General features: G+C 46.0%; 1 protein-coding gene and 1 non-coding gene across 2 annotated transcripts in view; one reads left to right on the forward strand and one right to left on the reverse strand.

Annotated features, from left to right (window-relative positions):
* ITGAE (integrin subunit alpha E) overlaps positions 1-21,074 on the reverse strand; it is a 771,961-nt gene that overhangs the window by 34,266 nt on the left and 716,621 nt on the right. The gene's annotated exons all lie outside the window — the stretch shown is intronic.
* LOC147730263 (5.8S ribosomal RNA) lies at positions 3,097-3,250 on the forward strand. Its single transcript, XR_015308968.1, has one exon. It is a non-coding gene; the product is annotated as a 5.8S ribosomal RNA (ribosomal RNA).

Consider the following 21,074-nt stretch of genomic DNA (forward strand, 5'->3'; position numbering starts at 1 on the left):
AAATGGTTTATATCTGGATGGGAGACTTTAATTGTATTATTTGTCCATATGGTACGTCGGACATGTGCGGCCTAGCCGAACATAAAGAGGACTCTCCCACCCATTTCATTCACTCTAAACTCGGAAATGTCCTTAATGATATGTTATTCTATTTTAACTTGTCTTATATTAATGAAATATGCTCCCCACCCATTCCTTTTTGCTTTACTTTCAATGGCAGGGGATGTCATTCAACGATTGATTTTACTCTTTTAACTGTCTCCCATGCAACTTTGATCTCCTCATGGGGAACCCTTCCGTTACTTTTCAGTGACCACTATCCCATTTGCTTTACTCTAAAATTCAGAGGGCAAACTAAGACTTCAAAAGAGAAAATTGCATATCTCCCGCCAGTTAAATTAGCTGCTTCCAATGGATACACGTTAAAATGGAATAAGGTGAATACAGCTGATTTTCTTTTAAAATTGGATTTGGCTTGTCATGCAGACCTACTTGTCTGCTTATCTCGCACAGAGGAACCAGCTAAAGTCGTGAGCTCCTTTTTTCAGGGCGAGATGATGAACCTATTAACTAAGATACACCGACTAAATGCCAACAAATTACATGGTTGGTTTGATTACAGCTGTACCAAAGCATACTCCTCCTTGAAAAGGGCTTTGCATGCATCACCTAGATCCCCCCTTACGATTTGGCTAGCCAGGAAACAATATAAAGCAGTCATTAAACATAGGAAGAATCAACTGAAAAAGGAGGCTTGGTCAGCTCTATGTGATCCCTGCAAAAGTAGGGATAATACCGCTTTCTGGAAAATTGTCAATACCCCATATTTAACAAACAGAGATGTAGATATTATAGATCAGGCTATTGATGGGGAAATATGGGTAAACCACTTTACACATCTCTATGATACTGTGATCCCCCCAGAAAATGCAAATTCCGGCTTAGGGCTGCCAAATATCCAGTTTGATAATTTTCCACCTACAGTGTTTCCGCTGGATATCATTTTTAACTGTTGAGAGGTTTTAAAAGCTATCAGCGACAGCCCCTCTGGTAAAGCTCCGGGCCCAGATGGAGTCCCAATAGACGTATATAAAAATCGATCTGTGGGCTCCACTATTAACAAATGTTTTAAATAAAGTAAATCAGTAGGGGCTCATACCCTCTTGGACGGAAGCTATAGTGGTCCCTATTTTTAAAAAGGGCAACCGAAATGATCCTACCTGCTACCGCCCGATCTCATTGCTTGATGCATTAATGAAAGTAGCAGGTCGAATAGTGTTACACAGGATTCAAACATGGGCTGAGGAAAATTGTATTATATGAAATCTGCAATATGGTTTCAGAACGGGGAAGGGCACAATAGAGCAGGGTTTAAATCTTGCAATGACAATATCGAAGTATACTCAGGCCAAGAAGGGGCATCTCTTCATTGCCTTTGTTGACCTGAGCTTGGCTTTCGATTGCGTCAACCATAATTTTTTATGGGAAATATTAACAGACATGGGTTTGGATAATCAAATCCTTCAGTTTATTAAAGAACTCTATAGGGGAACTTGCGCTAGGGTCAGTTACACCAGATTGGGTGAGTGTTCAGAAAAATTCCCCATCAAGAGGGGTGTGAGACAGGGGTGCATTCTTGCCCCCCTTCTCTTCACACTTTATATAATCTCAATCAGCCAACACCTTAGGGAATCCCAATACAATCATCCAACTATATTGGGAACACCAACCCCACTCTTTTTATATGGGTATGACGCTGCCATTATGTCCCGTACCAGGATTGGCCTGCAGAGAGCCGTCCTCAAATTTGCAAACTACATGGCAGAAAGGGGTTTAAAAATTAATATTCCCAAAACATATATAATGTCATGCGGGACAGGTGCAAAGAGGACTCCCTGTTCTATTTTTCTTGATGGTAGGTGGATTGAGTCCACAGACAGATTCACCTATCTAGGTATACACTTTGATAGAAAAGGCAGTTGGCAGCCTGCTGTGTCAGCTCGACAGCTAGCTTTTTCTAGGACTATAGGCGCCCTGAACAAGTTTGAGGCCAAAATCGGAAGTAGACCAGTGAGGGAGCTGATCCATATTTATAACGCGAAATGCGTTTCTACAGCTGTATATGGATCAGGACTCTGGGGAATGGAAAACGCCCAAAAAATTCAGTGTATTGAAATCCAGTTCATCCGTCATTTATTGGCTGTACCCAAATCAACATCTACCTATTTTGTACACATTGAACTGGGGCTTCACTATATACTGGACATTATTAAAACAGCGCGCATTCTATTATGGCACAAAATCTGGGTCACCCCCGAGACCTCATTAAATCGTGATCTAATTAATGAGTGCCTCAAACTGGAGGGAGTAGGTAATATTAAATGGCTAACCTATGTGAAGAACATGATGACAGAGCTCGGTCATTCGGAATTTTATACTAGCCCACTGACCATGGAACTAGTATCTAGGAAATCCTTGAAAAAGATGGTCATGGACCACCTAAACACCAAGAGGTGGGGTATGGAAAATACCAAGCATACTGTCATAAGATACCAACAAATTACTCTATTGGAAGGGCTCCAAAGGTATCTTAGGTCTAACCCCAGTTGTTATGACCGAATGCTACTCTCCCGTTTTAGGTTTGGCATCTTTTACCGCTTGATTACCTTCCCTCATGTTAATAATTGGACTATGGAAAATGTAATTTGTCCCTGTGATGATAAATCCTTTCAGTCTAATATCCATTGTGCCTTTTTTTGTAAATTCTATATAATACCACGGAGGACTTTGCTGAAACCAGTTCTAAAAAATGGGATATTCGTACTTGTAAACTTGCCTTCATCAGACTGCAGCAATTGGAAAATGACTTTGTAATATATGCAGTTTCTGGCTTTTTAAAACTTGTTGTGAAATTTCGGTCTACAATGAATTAACCTGTTTTGATAAATCCTACTATTAATGGTGATAATTGATAACTGCTTTTAACTATTTATTATTGGTCATTTTTATTAATGTAATGTTCGCTTTTATGATTTTCTTTTAAAAATCGAATAAAGAACTTTGAATCTGAAAAAAAAACAAAAAAAACAAACCTATGACTCTTGGCGGTGGATCACTCGGCGAGCGCGTCGATGAAGAACGCAGCTAGCTGCGAGAATTAGTGTGAATTGCAGGACACATTGATCATCGACACTTCGAATGCACCTTGCGGCCCCGGGTTCCTCCCGGGGCTACGCCTGTCTGAGGGTCGCTCTTTTTTTTTTTTTTTTAAATATCTATACACACACTATATATATATATATATATATAGATACACGCACTTGACAAGGAGTAAGTAGCGAAATATTACGTAGAAACAGGGGAGTAATTTACAACATTGGTGTAATGGTCTCTCTAGCATTACTCATAGATTTAGGCCATCATTACGAATGGTCCAGTGATAGGTGCGATATTTATTGCACCTGATAAACAATCAAACCATGGAGTACGTTATTTATTGGGTGAGATAAGCGATACCTATTACAAGTGTTCCCCCAAAATGGGGCATACCCCACAAATATCTGCACGTCATCGTATTTTGTGGGTCTTTTTTTACCTTTAAATTCCAGCAGGTTTAACATGCTAAAATGTACTGTTGTGGTTGTTCTTGCACCCAGTTATGTAGTGAGTGAGATAAAAAAAAGAATTCTGATAAGTGCGATTCTAGAAGTTATCACACATATCGCAAGTTATTGAACTGATAGCAATGATTGCTCCAGAAAAGCTTTTGAAGGGGAAGGTAATTGCTCCCACGGTGGTTCAAAAAGGGAGTTCTTCTACTTTTAGAGCCAAAGAAAATACCCAAAACCAGAGCATAACACTACAAATGTTAGATATATTGAAAACAGTGGAGTGAAAGTCTTTGTTGCAAGACATAAACTTAACACAACTATTTTATGGTAAACTCCACCTTTACAAGGTAATATTGTCATATAGTATCACTTCAATATAAATTATAGCGGTCATTTGCTCTTCTTCTTAAATGCGAATCAAAGGTACTTACGTTTTAAAGTGTTCACTTTTTCCCCATCATTTGAAACAACTCTATTATTAATAATTAATAATAATAATAATAATATTTATAAAGTGCCTGGTTAAGCTCAAAGGTGTGTCCCTGCACTAGGGAAAAGCCAGAAAGCCAACAGCCCAACAATCCTCACCTTCTAACAGTGACGAAGCCTGAAAGCTTCCACCACCCTATCTTACCCAATACAACCTTGTGCTAGAGCAGACTGGAAAAAACGTGTTTTAAGCCTCTTACAAAAGACTTTTTCCGAAGGTTCCATCCTCAGCTGTAGAGGCAGACAATTCCATATCTGTGCCGCAAGGAAACCAAAAGAGCAACTGCCCATCCTAGCTTTGGTTCGTATGGTTTCACTGCACAAGTGAGGCCAAATATAGTGGGCCCGGCCATTGAACATTCTATGACAGAAGCCCCTGGCTTTCAACTAAGTTCTCTTACTCAGTGGCAGCCAATGTAAGGTGGCAAGAGCTGGACCTGCGTGTGCACGTCAAGTCAAATTCAACAAATGGAGTGCCTCTGCATTTTGATCCCTCTGCAATTTCTGCAGTTTCAATTTAGTTGCTCCCCCCAGTAGAGGACATACAGTAATCTAATTGCGTGATCACCAATGCCTGCACAATGGTTTTGCAAGCAGTTAAAAAGAGAAGGTCCATAATCTTTCTTAGCAGTTTAAGGATGTTAAAACATTTTCCTGTAACACAGGCTGTCTGATGTTCAAAGACAACGTAGGATCAAACCAGACTTCCAAGTTCTTAGCCTTCTCCTTAGGAGCTTGGACAGGGCCCAATACATCAGGCCATATTTTTGCGGTGACACCCTCTACCAAGCCCCAACATGACAGACTGTGCATCCTCAAGCATTACTTGTCAGGGGAATATATATATATATATATATATATATATATATATATATATATATATATATATATATATATATATATATGTACTTTTGAATTGTCCACAGTTTGTCACACAAATTCACCAAACTACTTGTGGGGTGGGTACTCCCAAGGCATGCCAAAACATCTACTCCATACTCCCTTGAGGCACAAGAAAGTTGAGCACACACAGGTCTTTCAGAGGGCACCTCTTTTATTGCGACCATCAGCATGACGCGGTTCGTAATAAAATCAGACTTCTTCAGATGCGGTCACAAAACAAATGTTCTGCCTGTCCACACATTTACAAGCAGCATGCCCCTCTTCGATTGGTCAGAGCACGGCATACAGGTTCACTGGAAAACACAAACTCGGAACTCCAAGTCAGTGTAGGAGCAGGCACTAGACTGGGCAGAGTCTGCTCCTTTTGCAATGTCTGTCAAGATCTAAGTGTAACAGTGAGCCGCTCTCCAAAACCCACACCCCTCCGCTGGCGTCCCAGTCTCCACCTTCAGCCGTTACCTCAGTAAGTACCGACCCCCTGCGTAGTCACATTCCATACATTGATGGCAGGGCACAATCACGGGTGAGCGGCGGTTCGGCGTTTTCAAAGTACTTTTGAATTGTCCACAGTTTACCACACAAATCCGCCGAACTACTAGTGGGGTGGGTGCTCCCAAGACGCTTGTGGCTGCTCCAAAACATCTACTGAATACTCCCTTGAGGCACAAGAACGTTGAGCACACACAGGTCTTTCAGAGGGCAGCTCTTTTATTGCGACCATCAGTATGATGCGTTTCGTAAAAAAAAAAAATATATATATATATATGATTCACCAAACGCCCTTGAGCTCCATGAGGGCACTCCACTCTGTCCCCACCATCCGGTTTGTTCGCCTCGTGCAGCTCGCTTTCCCAACCTTCATAGATTACTGCCATGCCCGGCGCGTTTATTGAATAAAACAGCCCTCAGTGGGCGTGGCTCAAATGCCCAACAGCACAATGGTATTTTTAGTCCAAAAAAAGGTGAGTATAATTATTTCCCTTTAGTAGGCTCAGTCCCTCTGTATATTTATCCAGCTAATTAACATCCTTTAGTAGGAAGGAAGTCAGGAATGCGGGTTGCTCGTTCAATTCAGAACAGAGTGCTTCACAGTGAGGACCTGTTCCCCTCCAAAGCCTTTCCATCTTCCATCTGCCAGGAAATGGTGCGCTTCTCCATGGCCAGAGCAGCCATGCATAAACATGATTCACCAAACCCCATTGAGCTCTGAGAGGGCACTTCACTCTGTCCCCACCATTTGGTTTGTTCGCCTCGTGCATCTCGCTTTCCAAAACTCCATGAATTACTGCCATGCCGACACGTTTCGAGGCTGAAAACCACCCCTTAATCATGGGCTGCTGCACAGAGGTGTAGGAATGCCCTTTGCCCCACAAAAGATGCACGGAGCATGTAACTGTAGCTCAACAGGTTTATTACTCGGAGCATCGGGGTAGCGAGCCTTCTCTCTCTGCCGGCTTGGCGCCTTACAAAATGGCCGCCTTCCGGTTCCGGTCCACCCCTTCCGGTTCCGGCCCTCGCTCGGAAAAGCTAGACCGTCACCACATATCTCCCCCCTTTAAACATTAAACAATTAACAATTTACTTCACACTAATAGTCTTACTGGATGCTCATGGTAAAGTTTTCGAACTTCTAGGGCACCCTCACAATAGCGCCCTGCTCTCGTTCTCACTCCCTCTGCTTCCTTTCCACCACCTGGGGTCCGCGGGGATGTATGTTGCTCTCTTCCCTCGTTCTTGTTACTTCCTGTTGCCACCTGTCTCTCTTCGTTCCTTCCTTCATCATTTCCTTTCATCGTTGCATCACTTCCCATTGCACTCTCCTCTCTCACTACACAATCCTCGTTCTCCGTTCCTTCTACTTGCTCTTCCCTTCTTCCTACATGCTCTTGCATCCTTCCTCCGACTTCATGTCTCGCTCCTTCCACTTCTACTCCTGTCTCACCTTCTGTTTCCCATCTCAGGATTTTGTTGCACTTCGCCATCCTGTCTTTCGACCACACCTTGCCATCACTCAACAACGCTGATCTGGCATATGGTTCCAGGACTTGAAGTGGTGGTGTGAACTTGCTTTCTCCCTTCATTTTCAATGTGGCTACTTTCACTCTCACGCGCTCTCCTTTTTCTAGGCTCACCTCGTGCACATTCCTTCGCCTGTTGTAGTGCTCGGTATACGTCTCTTGTGCTCTCTCCAAATTCCTCTTCACTATCGCAGGTGACCACTTGCTCTGTATTACCATCTGTCTACATGCGATGTTGTCCTTTGTGAACGGCTCTCTTCCCGTAAGTACTTTGAAGGGACTGTAACCTGTACTCCCCGGTGTAATGCGGTATGCCCACAGCATCTTGGGTAGCTCTTTTCCCCAATCTTGTCCATCGCTTATGGCCGCTTGGATAGTTCGCATAATGACTCTGTTGAAGCGTTCAGCCAGTCCGTTACCTGTTGGATGGCATATGGGAGTGTGCTTGACTTCTATTCCATTCCTAGACATGAACGCCTCCCACTTGGCTGAGATGAACTGTGGCCCGTTGTCACAGGTAATTATCTTGGGGATTCCTTCCTTTACAAAGATCGCATTTAGGAACGCTAGCACCGCTTCAGTGTCCACTGTTTCTCTCACTTCCACTTCGGGCCATTTGGAGTACCTGTCCACTAACACTATGGTATATTTCTGTACCCCTTCAATGTTAAAGATGGGTCCTATATTGTCTATGGACACCATTTCCCATGGGTCCTTGGGCACAGGAAATTTCCCCAATTGTGGCCTCATCATGGTTTGCGTGTTGTCCGTATTGGAGCACGAGTCACAGTTCCTCACCTCTCCACCGGGGCATCAATTGCCGGCCACCAGTATGCTTGTCTCGCCAAGGCCTTTGTTTTTGTGATCCCTTGGTGTCCCTCATGCAAAATCGCCAACAGGTGTTCTACTAGTCCTTGGGGAGGGATGACTTTGTCTCCTCGCATTAGAAACATGGGGTTCTCTCCTAGGGACAATTCTTCTCTCACCTCCCAGTATTTCTTCATTTTCTCTTCCTGGTGCCTTTTCTCCGGCCACCCATGTGTTACGTAACCCTTTATAGCTTCTATATCTTCGTCATTTCTGTACGCTTCAGTCCACTCCTGCTCGCTGATGACCTGCTCCATGTCTTGCATAGTCACTACCATGTACCCCTCCCATCCCGGGGTTTCCTGGTCCTCTGCTTTCTCCTTGGCCGCCGCTCTGCTCAAGAAATCCGCGACTTTGTTCCTGGGTCCTGGTGGGTACTCCACCTCGTACACGTAATCCAGGAGTCTCAAGGTCATCTTTGCTATCCTCGGGTGGTATGCGCATGACTACTTGATGTCAGTACTTTTATCAACGGCTTGTGGTCTGTGCGAACCAAGAATTTGGCTCCCCATAGGAATTGTCGGAAGCGTTCCATCGCCCACACCACAGCTAGCATTTCTTTCTCGATGACGCTGAATTTTTCTTCATTCGGTGCCAAGGTTCTGGACGCAAAACAGATCGTGGACACTTCCCCTCTGCCAGATCTTTGCATCAACACCGCTCCTAGGCCTCGGTCGCTGGCATCCATGGTGAGTATGGATTTTGCTTCTTGGTCGAAGCCCTCGAGTGGTATAGCTTCGCTCATTTCCTTCTTCAAGGCCTCAAATTCTTCTTGTTCCTCTCTGCCTCATTTGAATCCGTTCCTTTCTTTCAACAGCTGGCGAATGTGGTGTGTCTTGGTGGCGAAATTTGGGATGAACTTACTATAGAATTCCGCCATGCCGAGGAACGACCTGACATCTTTTTTCTTCCCGGGGCTTGGCGCCTTCCTTATCACCTTCATGTTTTCTCTCTTGGGTTCAATTCCTTTTTCGCTTATCTCATGCCCCAGGTACGTCACCGATGACACCCCAAACTTGCACTTTGTCCACTCTGCGGTGAGACCATTGTTTTGTAACACCCTTAGCATGGTGTGCAATTTCTTGTTGTGCTCTGGTTTAGATTTCCCCATTATGAGAATGTCATCATGGAAGAATTGTACTACTTCCACACTTTTGAATAGTTTGTGCATTAGTTTTTGAAACACAGCAGCTGCTGACGCCAATCCGAATGGCATTCTTACGAATTTGTAACACCCAAAAGGTGTTATAAAGGATGTGAGGTGATTGCATGCAGTATGGAGTGCCACTTGATGGTAGGCCGATGACAGGTCCACCGTTGAGAACCACTTTATACCTTTTGTCATTGCGAGCATCTCGTTTATTCGTTGGAGTGGGAATTTGTCTACGAGGATGTTCTTAAGAAGTTTCCTGAGGTCCACACATAGCCTCACCTTCCCATTGGGTTTTTGTGCCACCACTAAGGGAGACAACCACCCTGGGCTTTCGATTGCTTCAATCACACCTCCTTTCTCCAATCTGTCCAACTCCTCTTGCACTGCACAGCTTCTCTGCAGCTGAACGGAATGTTCCGGACCTTGTGGCTCACCGGTGTGGCTCCCTCCTTCAGGCGTATCATGTGTTTGAATTTCGCCAGTTCTCCAATGTTCCAGCTGAACACCTGTGGGTACTCTCTCTTCCATGATTCTCCCTCATGTCCTCTTTCCGTGTCCATCAGTAGTACCTTCTCTATGCCTCCGGGATTTAGTACTGAGGGCCCCTTTTCGGCTACGTACAACTAACAGTTTGCGTAGTGCCCTCTAAATTCAAATAGCAACGGGCAATACCCCAACATGGGTATTCTTTGTCCTGTATAGGTGACTGGTCTCAAATCCATTGGGCGTAATTCTTCCTTTATTTTTTCCAAGAAACTCTCTTCCCACACTTTCCTCTGCACAATCGTGATTGGAGCCCCTGAGTCGGCAACAATGTCGATCTACACACCTCCTATGCTCATTTGGAATAGTGATTTGTTGGACCCCTTGTAATCCACATCCAGGACTTGGTCGTCTATATATAAGACTTCTTCAAGGTACTCCTCCTCCGCTTTTGCCTCGTCCTCTTCTGGACTGCCCTGGTCGATATATTTGACAGCCGCTCCTTTGGGCTTCCGCCTGCATACTTTCTCATAGTGTCCAAATACGCAGCAGAAAGCACACTTCGCTCTAAATGCCAGACACACCATGTCATTCACTAAGTGTGAAGCCCTCCCGCACCTGTAGCAACTCGTCCTTCTCTCCCCACTGGTCTTGGGCGATGCACTTGTATACTGTTGTCCTCTCCGGTTGTGCTGGTACTTAGGTGGTCCCTGTTGTTTCGCTTTGTCTCCTTTGTTGTGTATCATCACTCTGCACACTGCTTGAGTGCTCCCTGTGTCTTTTCTAGCTGCTTGCGCACATCTTTTTGATAACTCAGCTTTCTTGACTAATGCCCAAACTTCCTCAAGGGGGGCATCGCCATTCACCCATAGCTTCTCTTGTATCGTCGTGTTCGACGTATGCATGATAATTTGATCCCATACCAGTTTGTCGTGCAGGTCGCCAAATTTGCACGTTAGTGCCAGTTTTTGTAATGCCGCAACATATTCGTCTATGGTTTCTCCACTCTCCTGCTTCCTTTGGAAAAAATTGCACCGATCTATGGCCACACATACCACAGGCCTGTAGTGCGTATCCAAGTCCTCAATTGTGTGTCGGAACACATCTGTGTCTGTCGCCTCTCTCTTGACTTTCACCAGGTTGTCAAATACCCTTAATCCCTCCTGTCCTAGATTGTGTAGGAGAATTTTCTTCCTCCTCGGGCTGGAATATTCTGCGTCGCTCTCTTCCTCCAGAGCCTCCAAGTAATTCAAGAAGTATCTCTTCCAGTCCTCCCACGGCATAGTAGGTTCTCCTCTCTTCGGGAGGAAGGGCATCATATTTGCGAGGGAAGTGGATGGTGTCGCCATTTTCTCGTTTCCCCTTGGGGCCACCTGGGCGGGAACGTTGCGGCTGGGCAGGCTGCCGGGTGCCTGCCTGGCATCTGTGTCTTCTCCTTGGCCGCGTCCGCTATTTACGCCTCCCACTGCACCTCCGGAGTCCAGGATTGCCTGCTGGTCAGCCCTGTCTCTTCTGCTAGACTCCTCACCCTGCCCCTGCCGATCCGCCAGCTTTTTGCGGCAGTGAGTCAGTGGCAGGTGTTCTTGTGAGCCTGCACCCTTTTTTCCCGCCTCATGTTCAGGGTCGGGCCTCGTGACAAGCAGCCATTTTGGTTTCTCTCTGCTGTGAGGCTGCCCTCCCATAGGAATGCATTGGGGATTCCCTGATAAGTGTTTCAGTGGTAATTCCTGATGGGAGAGGAGCAGCGTGGTCAAGTTTGGTATGTTTGGAATAGTAATAATAAATGCTGCGCACTGGTGTGCGCAGATGTATTATCACTATTTTAGAAATACCACTTTCAGAAGTTGGCATTTCTGTGTGCTATGTGGTGGCCTGCCTGATCTGCACTGAATGTCTGGCTCTGGAGTGACAAGGGCTGGTGAGGTGTGTGTGGCTCCAGGGAGGGCAGGGTGAGTCAACGCTAGGCTGAATGGGAGATCTGCATTTGGAGTAGTCCCCTGACCCTGAATAGGTCTGTGCCTGCCTAGGTGAATGCTGGCTCTGCCCCCTGTGGTGTGTCTGATGACCGAGCCCCATCTACCAAAGGAGGGTGGAAGCCTGGTAAACAGAGTGCTTGAACACCCCCAAGAACCAGTTGAGGCTGGTTCCCCCAAGCCCTGTACCAGCGCAAAGTTAAATGTTGTATAAATCTTGGGGCTGTGACCCCATGTAGGTGTGCTGTTTTTGGTGTGCCTGCTGTACTTGCTGGGCCCCAGCAGGAACCACCATGAGGAATTGCCCCTCTGCCTGGAGGGGCCTGTGAGCTGGCCTGCCTGGGCCCAGCTCTGCCCCTGAGGACTTTGGGGTCTGGACCTGTGGGAAGCGCTCTGGACCTTTGCGCTGCTGAAATCCGTGCTCCTGGACCGGAGGAGTGCTTGTGGCCCTGCAGCGTGAGGCTGCAACGCGTCTGAAGGGAATCCTGGTATGGGGATTCCCACTTGGTTCCAGGAGTAAGGCAAGAGCCCACCCTGAATTTATACATTCCAGTGAGGTGGGAGCCCACCCCGCATTTGTGTTATTTGAAAGCGGGAGCCCACCACACATTGCGGATGCCAGGTTGAGTGGAAGCCCACCTGACAATTGTGTTACTTGAAGGCAGGAGCCTACCCAGCACTTTTGCGCAGGAGAAGAAGAGCGCAGCTGGACCGGAAGTCAGGCATCTTGCCTGGTTGTGGGCGTGGCTATAAGAGGCATGCCGTGGAGCCAGGAAGGGAGCCGGGTCGACGGAGACCTCGCTCCATGTGCGCTCCAAGTCAGGGCTGAGTCGAGTGGTAGGCGGAAGCCTACCCCGCATTGGACATCCCTCCCAGAGGGAGCCCAGGAATAGGAGACTTCCCTCTAGGTGCCCGTCGGCACTAGTCAGAAGTGATTGTTTATGTGCAGGAAGGTACCCCTTCCTGCACATAAACAATCATTCATGGCATTTTGAAACTTCTTTGTGTTCTGCTTAATGCAGCACACATATGAAGGACTGGGTTCTTTAAGACCCAGCGGTGCCAGGGCACAACACCTGAAACCTTCGTGGGTAACCTGCTCCGGCGTACGAATCACAGAGACCCGGGACACTTCCTTCGGCGTCAAAGATTCAAGGTTTATTTACTGCAGGGAATACAGAAGTCACGACAAGCAACACACGTGCAACTTGGGGAGACTGCTTCAAATTGGTTCTGTGGATCGCTCCTTTTATACAGTTTTTACCCATAAGACAACATGGTACACAAAAGTTTACAACCCGGTTCCCACCATTATTCCCCAGAGGGGTCGCTTTGGTCGCTTTCAAACACATGAGGTCCGGATCATAATTGCGGAAACATTTGGTGGTTCCCAACTGTAGAAACCCATCTTCCCAACATTAGTGCATTCCAATCGGTAGTAAAACAGATCGAAATAGGAACAAAGACAGGTGCAGAGGAAGACGGAGACAGTGGGGAGATCGGAAAGGGTGTAAAAGGGGAGGTATCGGGAAATACGAGATACAGGCATCAAAGGGACGTGCCTAATGAGATGCACGGCTGAGACAATAAGTCCGTGCGGCAAGATGAGCCTCGAGCGGCGCCATCTGCCTTACAGTAACATCCCCCTCGTCATAAAGACATTTACAAAGGACATGTGTCTTCCGCAAATATGTTGGGAGTCCCAGGGTCGCGAAGCGGACATCGTCCGTTCGCTGGCTACTTGAGGGCAAGAGACAAAATGGATGCCGTATCTAAGATGGAACCCGTGGGTACAGATAGAAATACCCACGTAACAGACGAACAGTTTAGGTTAGCGCAGCGAAACTGCGCACACTTACTAAACTCGTCATTTGCGGTTCATAGATATCAGACTCGACCATATTCGTGCGAGTCGACAGCACCACTTACAATTGTCACGGAACCTCAGACGCTCCTTTTGCCCTCATGTAGGCAAGCACTAGTCGGAATCATATTCGATATTCATCAGACCATCGAGATGTTGCTGTAGCATAGCTCTGTCCAACCGAGTCCCCTTGGTAACAGGTGGTTGTCTCATACACGTTGTAGCACAGAGGCCACATAAGGCAGGACCACACTGCACACAAAGGCAACACGTGAACAGGAACACTACAACAACTCCAATGATCATCAGAATTTTCCAACCCCAAGTCGACATCAGGCCCCAAAACCATCCTAGCAGCGTCCAATCCCCTTCATCCACGTGTATGGATTCGGAGATCTTATGCAACCTCGAGATGGCTTGATAGACAGTTGGAGCATTATCTGGAATAAAAATGCAGCAACTCGAATGGATCACCTTACATACCCCACCTCGGTCTGCTAGGATGACATCTAAAACCATACGGTTCTGTAACGTCATAAGTCTCTCCGCCTGGAGTTCAGTGGTGATATTACCAAGGGCACTGGCAGTAATATTAGCTGTCGATTCTACCACTCGAGTCAATTGTCTCAGATTCCTACTATTGACCATAGGTCCCCAAAACGGGAGGAAACCCTTGAAAAAGTCTCCTGCCTCTTGACCGGCAGTATCCTCTTCGCTAATTACGCCTCGCACAACTCTAGTCTTGTGATAATCGGCATCTACAGTGAACGTCGGAGGCAACAGATTTGCAATGAAGCATGAGCCCATGAAGTCAGCGGGCAACCATGCATATGCACGATCATAGCAGATAAAGTATGTACCCTTGGCAGCCAGAAACACAGGGGACGAGACCATCGGCAGTATGTAATTTTCAGTGCAAGCACTTGCTCCAAGTCGGGCTTGCGATCTTCGGCCACGACCCATGAGACAAAAATTACCAGTGTGGGGTACGACCCATATTGGAGGCGAGCTTTTAAGCTGCTTTTCACTAGTGAACGCACTATATTCACCTCTACTTAGGACCTTATAGGCTTGCACCTCTTCTTCGGGAATGAGCGAAGGATCATAGATATCACTATCTAAATCCTCTATTGCTATCGACAAAGGTTTCTGATACGAGGTAGGCCCAGAGTAGGGAGAACGTGGTTCTCGAATGGGGTGGAAACCCAGTGCGCTTCGAAACATTGTCTGAAATGCTCGAGCGGACCCTTGGGAGCTATACGGTAACACCAAATATGGAATTCCCTTATCCGTAGTATGTGGCATCAGCCCACACACCCAACAATTAGTAGTGTTAACCACTAACTGATGCTGATGAAGGAGCTGAATAAAGGAATTGTTGCGGAATTCTACACGTCTAGCCTGTTCGTGTTCTGGTAGCATATGAAAGGAATGGGGAGAAACAGTAGAGGTAAGGTTAGGGTCATGAGTAGGAGTAGGTGTAGCAGGTAAGAAGTAAGACATCGTGTAATACACCCCACCCGCCAATAATGCTGAGGCAGTCAAAAACAATACAAACAGTTGGGATATAAAACATTTGGTACGGCTGAGTTGCTGCAGCTTGAATCGATGAACCTGAGCTGCTTCCAAATCATTCAGCTTCGAGAATGCCATTCCCTACGACCGTCCGCAACGTTTCTTGACGCACTTCGTTCTGTGTAGCAATAGTCAATCCCTAGGAGTTTGAACAAACAAAAAGAATTGAAGGGTCTGTGAGACAAGATGCTGAGCCTGTAGGGTCCTTAAGATACCACACATTTGGATTGCACAAGACCAGCCCAAGTGGTCACGCGACACTCAATGTATCATCAATATCCTATCCGACCACCCATTTGGCGGAACCTCGTCATATAGGACACCTGGAACTAGGGTAGTGCGTCAAGGCCCAGATGAATTGGCCATACACCCCATAGTTCTGGCTCAAACGGTGAAAGTGTCCATGCCACTGAATGGTGCTGGTCATGTGCAGTGCAAACGAAAAAGTGAGTGGGTGATGTTAAAATGGCGTTCCAGGCAAAAAAAGTTTTTTATTAGTATTCACCTGGACGTCAGGTTAAAAACAGGTGTAGAACAGTGTGAAAAAATCACTGTTTGCTTAGCTTATGTTGTAAAATCGGCCAACATGTTTCTGCCAACTGGTGTGACTACACCGGCATTCTTCAGGGCCATATAAATAAGCTGTTGCTACTGCATAGAAAACACTCTAATATTTCTAAAGTGATGAAGACAGACCAAGAATCCTCGAGGACTGTCAAACTAATGGTGTGGTCAAATTGACCATCCTACCGTATCCCCTTGTGCAAATGTCTTGATGGAGGATACATTCCTGTGAAAGAAACAAAGAAAACCAAAAACTATTTTGTGTTCAATAAGCAATGTAAGTATAGAAAATGTCATAAGGACCAATAAGAGGCTCAGCGAGGCTAATCCATATTAGAACAGCCAATGAATTTAATTTAGTTGCAAAAAAGTAAACCACAGACACTGCTAAATGTAATTTATCAAACATCAAACAGGACTTACCCATCAGTATGTGGGAGTCAAACGCATGATCATTGTGGGCAATCTAACAACCAGTTTTTTGCATGCACAAATCTTTTTTTAAAAAAACATAGTTTGTGACTCAGGACACTATTCTAGCCCTTTGAGTCGCTTAGGCTTACATGTTTATATATGTTTTTTGTGCTTAGAGCGGGGCCTCATTCTCCGAGCCGTTGCCGGGTGAGGTGAGGTTTGACTCCCACATACTGATGGGTAAGTCCTGTTTGATGTTTGATAAATTACATTTAGCAGTGTCTGTGGTTTACTTTTTTGCAACTAAATTAAATTCATTGGCTGTTCTAATATGGATTAGCCTCGCTGAGCCTCTTATTGGTCCTTATGACATTTTCTATACTTACATTGCTTATTGAACACAAAATAGTTTTTGGTTTTCTTTGTTTCTTTCACAGGAATGTATCCTCCATCAAGACATTTGCACAAGGGGATACGGTAGGATGGTCAATTTGACCACACCATTAGTTTGACAGTCCTCGAGGATTCTTGGTCTGTCTTCATCACTTTAGAAATATTAGAGTGTTTTCTATGCAGTAGCAACAGCTTATTTATATGGCCCTGAAGAATGCCGGTGTAGTCACACCAGTTGGCAGAAACATGTTGGCCGATTTTACAACATAAGCTAAGCAAACAGTGATTTTTTCACACTGTTCTACACCTGTTTTTAACCTGACGTCCAGGTGAATACTAATAAAAAACTTTTTTTGCCTGGAACGCCATTTTAACATCACCCACTCACTTTTTCGTTTGCACTGCACATGACCAGCACCATTCAGTGGCATGGACACTTTCACCGTTTGAGCCAGAACTATGGGGTGTATGGCCAATTCATCTGGGCCTTGACGCACTACCCTAGTTCCAGGTGTCCTATATGACGAGGTTCCGCCAAATGGGTGGTCGGATAGGATATTGATGATACATTGAGTGTCGCGTGACCACTTGGGCTGGTCTTGTGCAATCCAAATGTGTGGTATCTTAAGGACCCTACAGGCTCAGCATCTTGTCTCACAGACCCTTCAATTCTTTTTGTTTGTTCATAGTTCAAGTAGGGGTGTTTGAATATGGAGAGTCTATAAATATTTATCCCCTTGACCCTTCCTAAAATTGTTGTTTCTCAATCCCTAGGAGTTCCCAGGAACCGACGGCCTTTAACCTAGCGTCAAGACCTACTATCCAGAAGGAAGTACGCGCGCGGCCCTACGGCCTTCAATGCACAATATGTATATATGCAAAGACAAAGTCTCTCAGCTGTGGAAGCAAAAAGTATATGGAATGAAGCTCAATATATATATATATATATACAAAAATAATTACGATAATACAAAAGTTCCAAACTGATCACGGAAAACGGGATAATGCAGTTGACAATACAGCAAAGCAGGATCTTTTATTAGTTCTTAGTACGAGATCGCAGAAAGTATCGGGTTTTCCCAGGACGTGTCTGCTCGTCAAACAAAGGATCCGTTGAAGAGACAGCGTCCTGCTGATCAGTGGATTGTTCTGGTCTTGAGTCTTTTGATGACAATTGTTCAACAGTGTCTTTCTGCTGCGCTGAGGTTTCTCCAACAGGCTGTGCGTCGCTGAAAGGCACAAACGCTGGCAATGCTTCGGTTTCTGTAGATGCAATGCCTCTCCTTACCCACGGGTCTGCCGGCAAAGGAATGGGGACTCGTTTAGTGTGGGTGGCGTGCACCCAATTTTTACGTCCCTCAAGACGAACGGCAGTCCTCATAGCCAGGAGCACTTGATAGGGTCCGGTGAACCTCGGGTCCAGGTTATTTTTGCGTGAAAAGTTTCTTGTCACCACCCAGTCTCCGGGCTGGAGCTGGTGGCCTGGACCCTCTGTCTGCGTCGGCAATGCGTCGTGAACCTGTTGGTGAATTAACCTCAGTTTAGCAGTCAAGTCATGTAGATAATCAATCAACATTGGGTACTCAAGATCAGAGAACATCCCTGGCCTAGGAACCCCCCACACATTCGCAGGACGGCCGAACACTATTTCATAGGGACTAAGCCCTACTCGGGAGTGTACAGTCGCCCTAGTTGACAGTAATGCTAAAGGTAAAGCGTCAGGCCACGAAAGACCAGTCGTAGCCTGAATCTTCGCTAGCTTTAGTTTAAGGGTACCGTTGTACCCTTCAACCAAACCAGCTGACTGGGGATGATTGGCGCTATGGAATTTTTGATTGATTCCAAGGCCCTTACACACACTCTTCATCACACTACCCACAAACTCACTTCCGTTATCTGACCACACGACTCTAGGCATTCCGTACCGAGGAAAATATTCCTTCAGTAGGATTTTCGCAGTAGACAAAGCAGTATTGTCTTTGAGAGGATAGGCCTCGATCCATCGGGAGAATGCGCAAACCACAACTAAGACGTATTTCAAGTTATTGCATCGCTCCATATGGATGAAGTCCAATTGAATCACCTCAAAGGGATACGAAGGGGGAGCAAAACTGCCAGGAGGAGTTGGGGTTCCTTTGCCAGGATTGTACATCATACACACCATACAATTCTTCACCAGACGTTCAGCACATTTCGTGATACCATCATTCTTCCACACAGAAGACAGCAACTTACAAATACCTTTCGCGCTGATATGTGCTAACCCATGTGCCATTGTCACAACGGCCAGCACATACGCATCGGGCAACAACCATCTTTTCTGATCCGACAAATCAATCCAACAACCATTCACATCCAACTTTCCAGTACTTTCTTTCCACTTCGTCCTTTCAGTCTCGGTGGCCTCATTCTGAATTTCTTTCACGCTCTCAATAGTGTCCTCACACATGCTCGATTCTGCAGGCCACCTAACCGAACTCGTCACATACATTCGAGTGCTAAGGTTTCGGGCAGTCTCCTTAGCAATTTCGTCTGCAAACGCATTACCACGACCAATATCATCCGTCACCTTACGATGCGCACTACATTTAACCATCGCTACTTGCTTAGGCAACGTCAGTGCATCCAAAAGATCGTTCACAAGCTGGCCATGCTGAATTTTCGTACCATGCGACGTCAAGAAACCTCTCTCTCTCCACAATCGTCCAAAACTGTGCGCGACTCCAAACGCGTACTGGCTGTCAGTAAACACATTCACACGTTTCCCTTTCGCTAACACACATGCTCTAGTAAGAGCAATCAATTCTGCAGCTTGGGCAGAATTTTGATTCAACCTCGCAGTCTCAACAACAGTATTCAACGTTACAACAGCATAAGCAGTAGTCACATCACCATTCGGCAACTTAAAACATGACCCATCCACATACAAAGTACCATCCGGGTCTTCCAATGGGGTGTTTTTAAGGTCCACTCGACCTTTCGTTTCCTCCTCAGTCCTCAAGTAGCAATCATGCTCTGCTACTTCATCTGACTCTGCGCTAATTGGTAACAAAGTTGCCGGGTTCAGAACGTTACAACGTTTTATCTGAATATGGCTTGCCAAGAGCGTCAATTCGTACCCAGACAACCTCGCACTCGTCAAGTGCTGAGTTTTCGTACGATTCAAAAGAGTATCGACTGCATGCGGAACCATCACCGTAAGCATATTATCCATGACCAATCCTGCTGATTGTCGGATAGAGACCGCAGCTGCCGCTGTTGCTCTCAAGCAACTCGGCAAGGCTCTAGCTACTGGGTCCAAGGTCGAGGAAAAATATGCGCATGGACGTTGCTTACCACCAAAAGGTTGCGTTAAGACACTCAAAGCACAACCTTCTCTCTCGTGAACATATAATGTAAACGGCTTACTGTAGTCAGGGGTACCCAACACAGGTGCCGAACACAATGAATCACGCAGTTCAGAAAAACTTTTCTGACATTCTTCCGTCCATGGTAAAGGAGTTGAAACATCCTTGCACGTAAGAGCCACCAATGGTTTCGCTAGTAATGAAAAATTAGGAATCCATTGCCTGCAGTACGACGTGATACCTAGAAAGGCACGCACATCTCTTTGGGTTATTGGCACAGCCATTCGTGCAATCGCTGCAATTCTCTCTGGGGTCAACCTCCTTCCCTCCTTTGACAATAAGTGACCTAGATAGGTTACTTCTTGACAACAATATTGGAGTTTAGTAGGTGACACCTTGTGATTCAACTCACAGAGATGTTGCAGCAACGACACCATAGCAATTTTGCAAATGTCCTGAGTATCAGCAGCCACCAATAAGTCGTCGACGTATTGGATCAAGGCTGCACCAACCGGCAACCTAAACGCATCCAGTTGACCCTTCAAGGCTTGACTGTAAATCGATGGGCTTTCACAGTAGCCCTGAGGAGCACGCTTGAACCGGAAGCTGCGTCCACCGAGAGAGAAACCGAAAAGGTCTCTGCTCTCCTCGGCAATCGGGATGCTGAAAAACGCATTTTTCAAGTCAATCACCGAAAACCAGGATGCAGAGGCTGGAATCAGAGTCAGTAGCGCCGTGATGTCAGGCACGACGGGAAATTGAGGAACCACAATTTTATTCACCTCCCGTAAATCGATAACAAAACGATAAACAGGCGGTTTTGAAGGATCAGTACGTTTTAGAATGGGCAGCACAGGGCTGTTGCACACGTTTCCCCGAGTCTCTTCAATAACATCTTTCTCGATCAAATCATAAATGATCGCTAACAATGCTCGTTCACCATCAAGGGAGATACGATACTGGGGAATACGCGGCAATCGCACATTAGATTTCAACTGAACAACATAGGGCGAGATATCAAGTAGGCCCACGTCATTTGGACCTGCCGCCCACAAAGACGCAGGAAGAGAACTCAATTCCGGTGGGAGCTTGTCGAGAGACAAGTACATGGGAGAGACAACTCTCTCTCCAAACGTAAGCGGTACTCCCGCAGGAGAACAATACAAAGTCGCATACAAACGTTTAAGCAAATCCAGGCCCAAAAGATTTTCACCACAACCAGTAGTCAAAATTAACGGAGCCTGAAGCTCACGTGGCCCAATTTTAAGGGGCAAAGGGCGCGAAACTGGATTGCTAACGGGGGCGCCAGAGAATCCAACAGAAACATTTGTTAAGCCAGACAAAGGTGCGCCAGGGAGTTTCGAATGCTGTATGGAACTTTTCGCTGCACCAGTGTCCAACAGAAAAGGCTCAACGACGC

The sequence above is a fragment of the Lissotriton vulgaris genome, chromosome 2_1 (genome assembly GCF_964263255.1).
Source record: "Lissotriton vulgaris chromosome 2_1, aLisVul1.2, whole genome shotgun sequence".
Lineage (NCBI taxonomy): Eukaryota > Metazoa > Chordata > Amphibia > Caudata > Salamandridae > Lissotriton > Lissotriton vulgaris.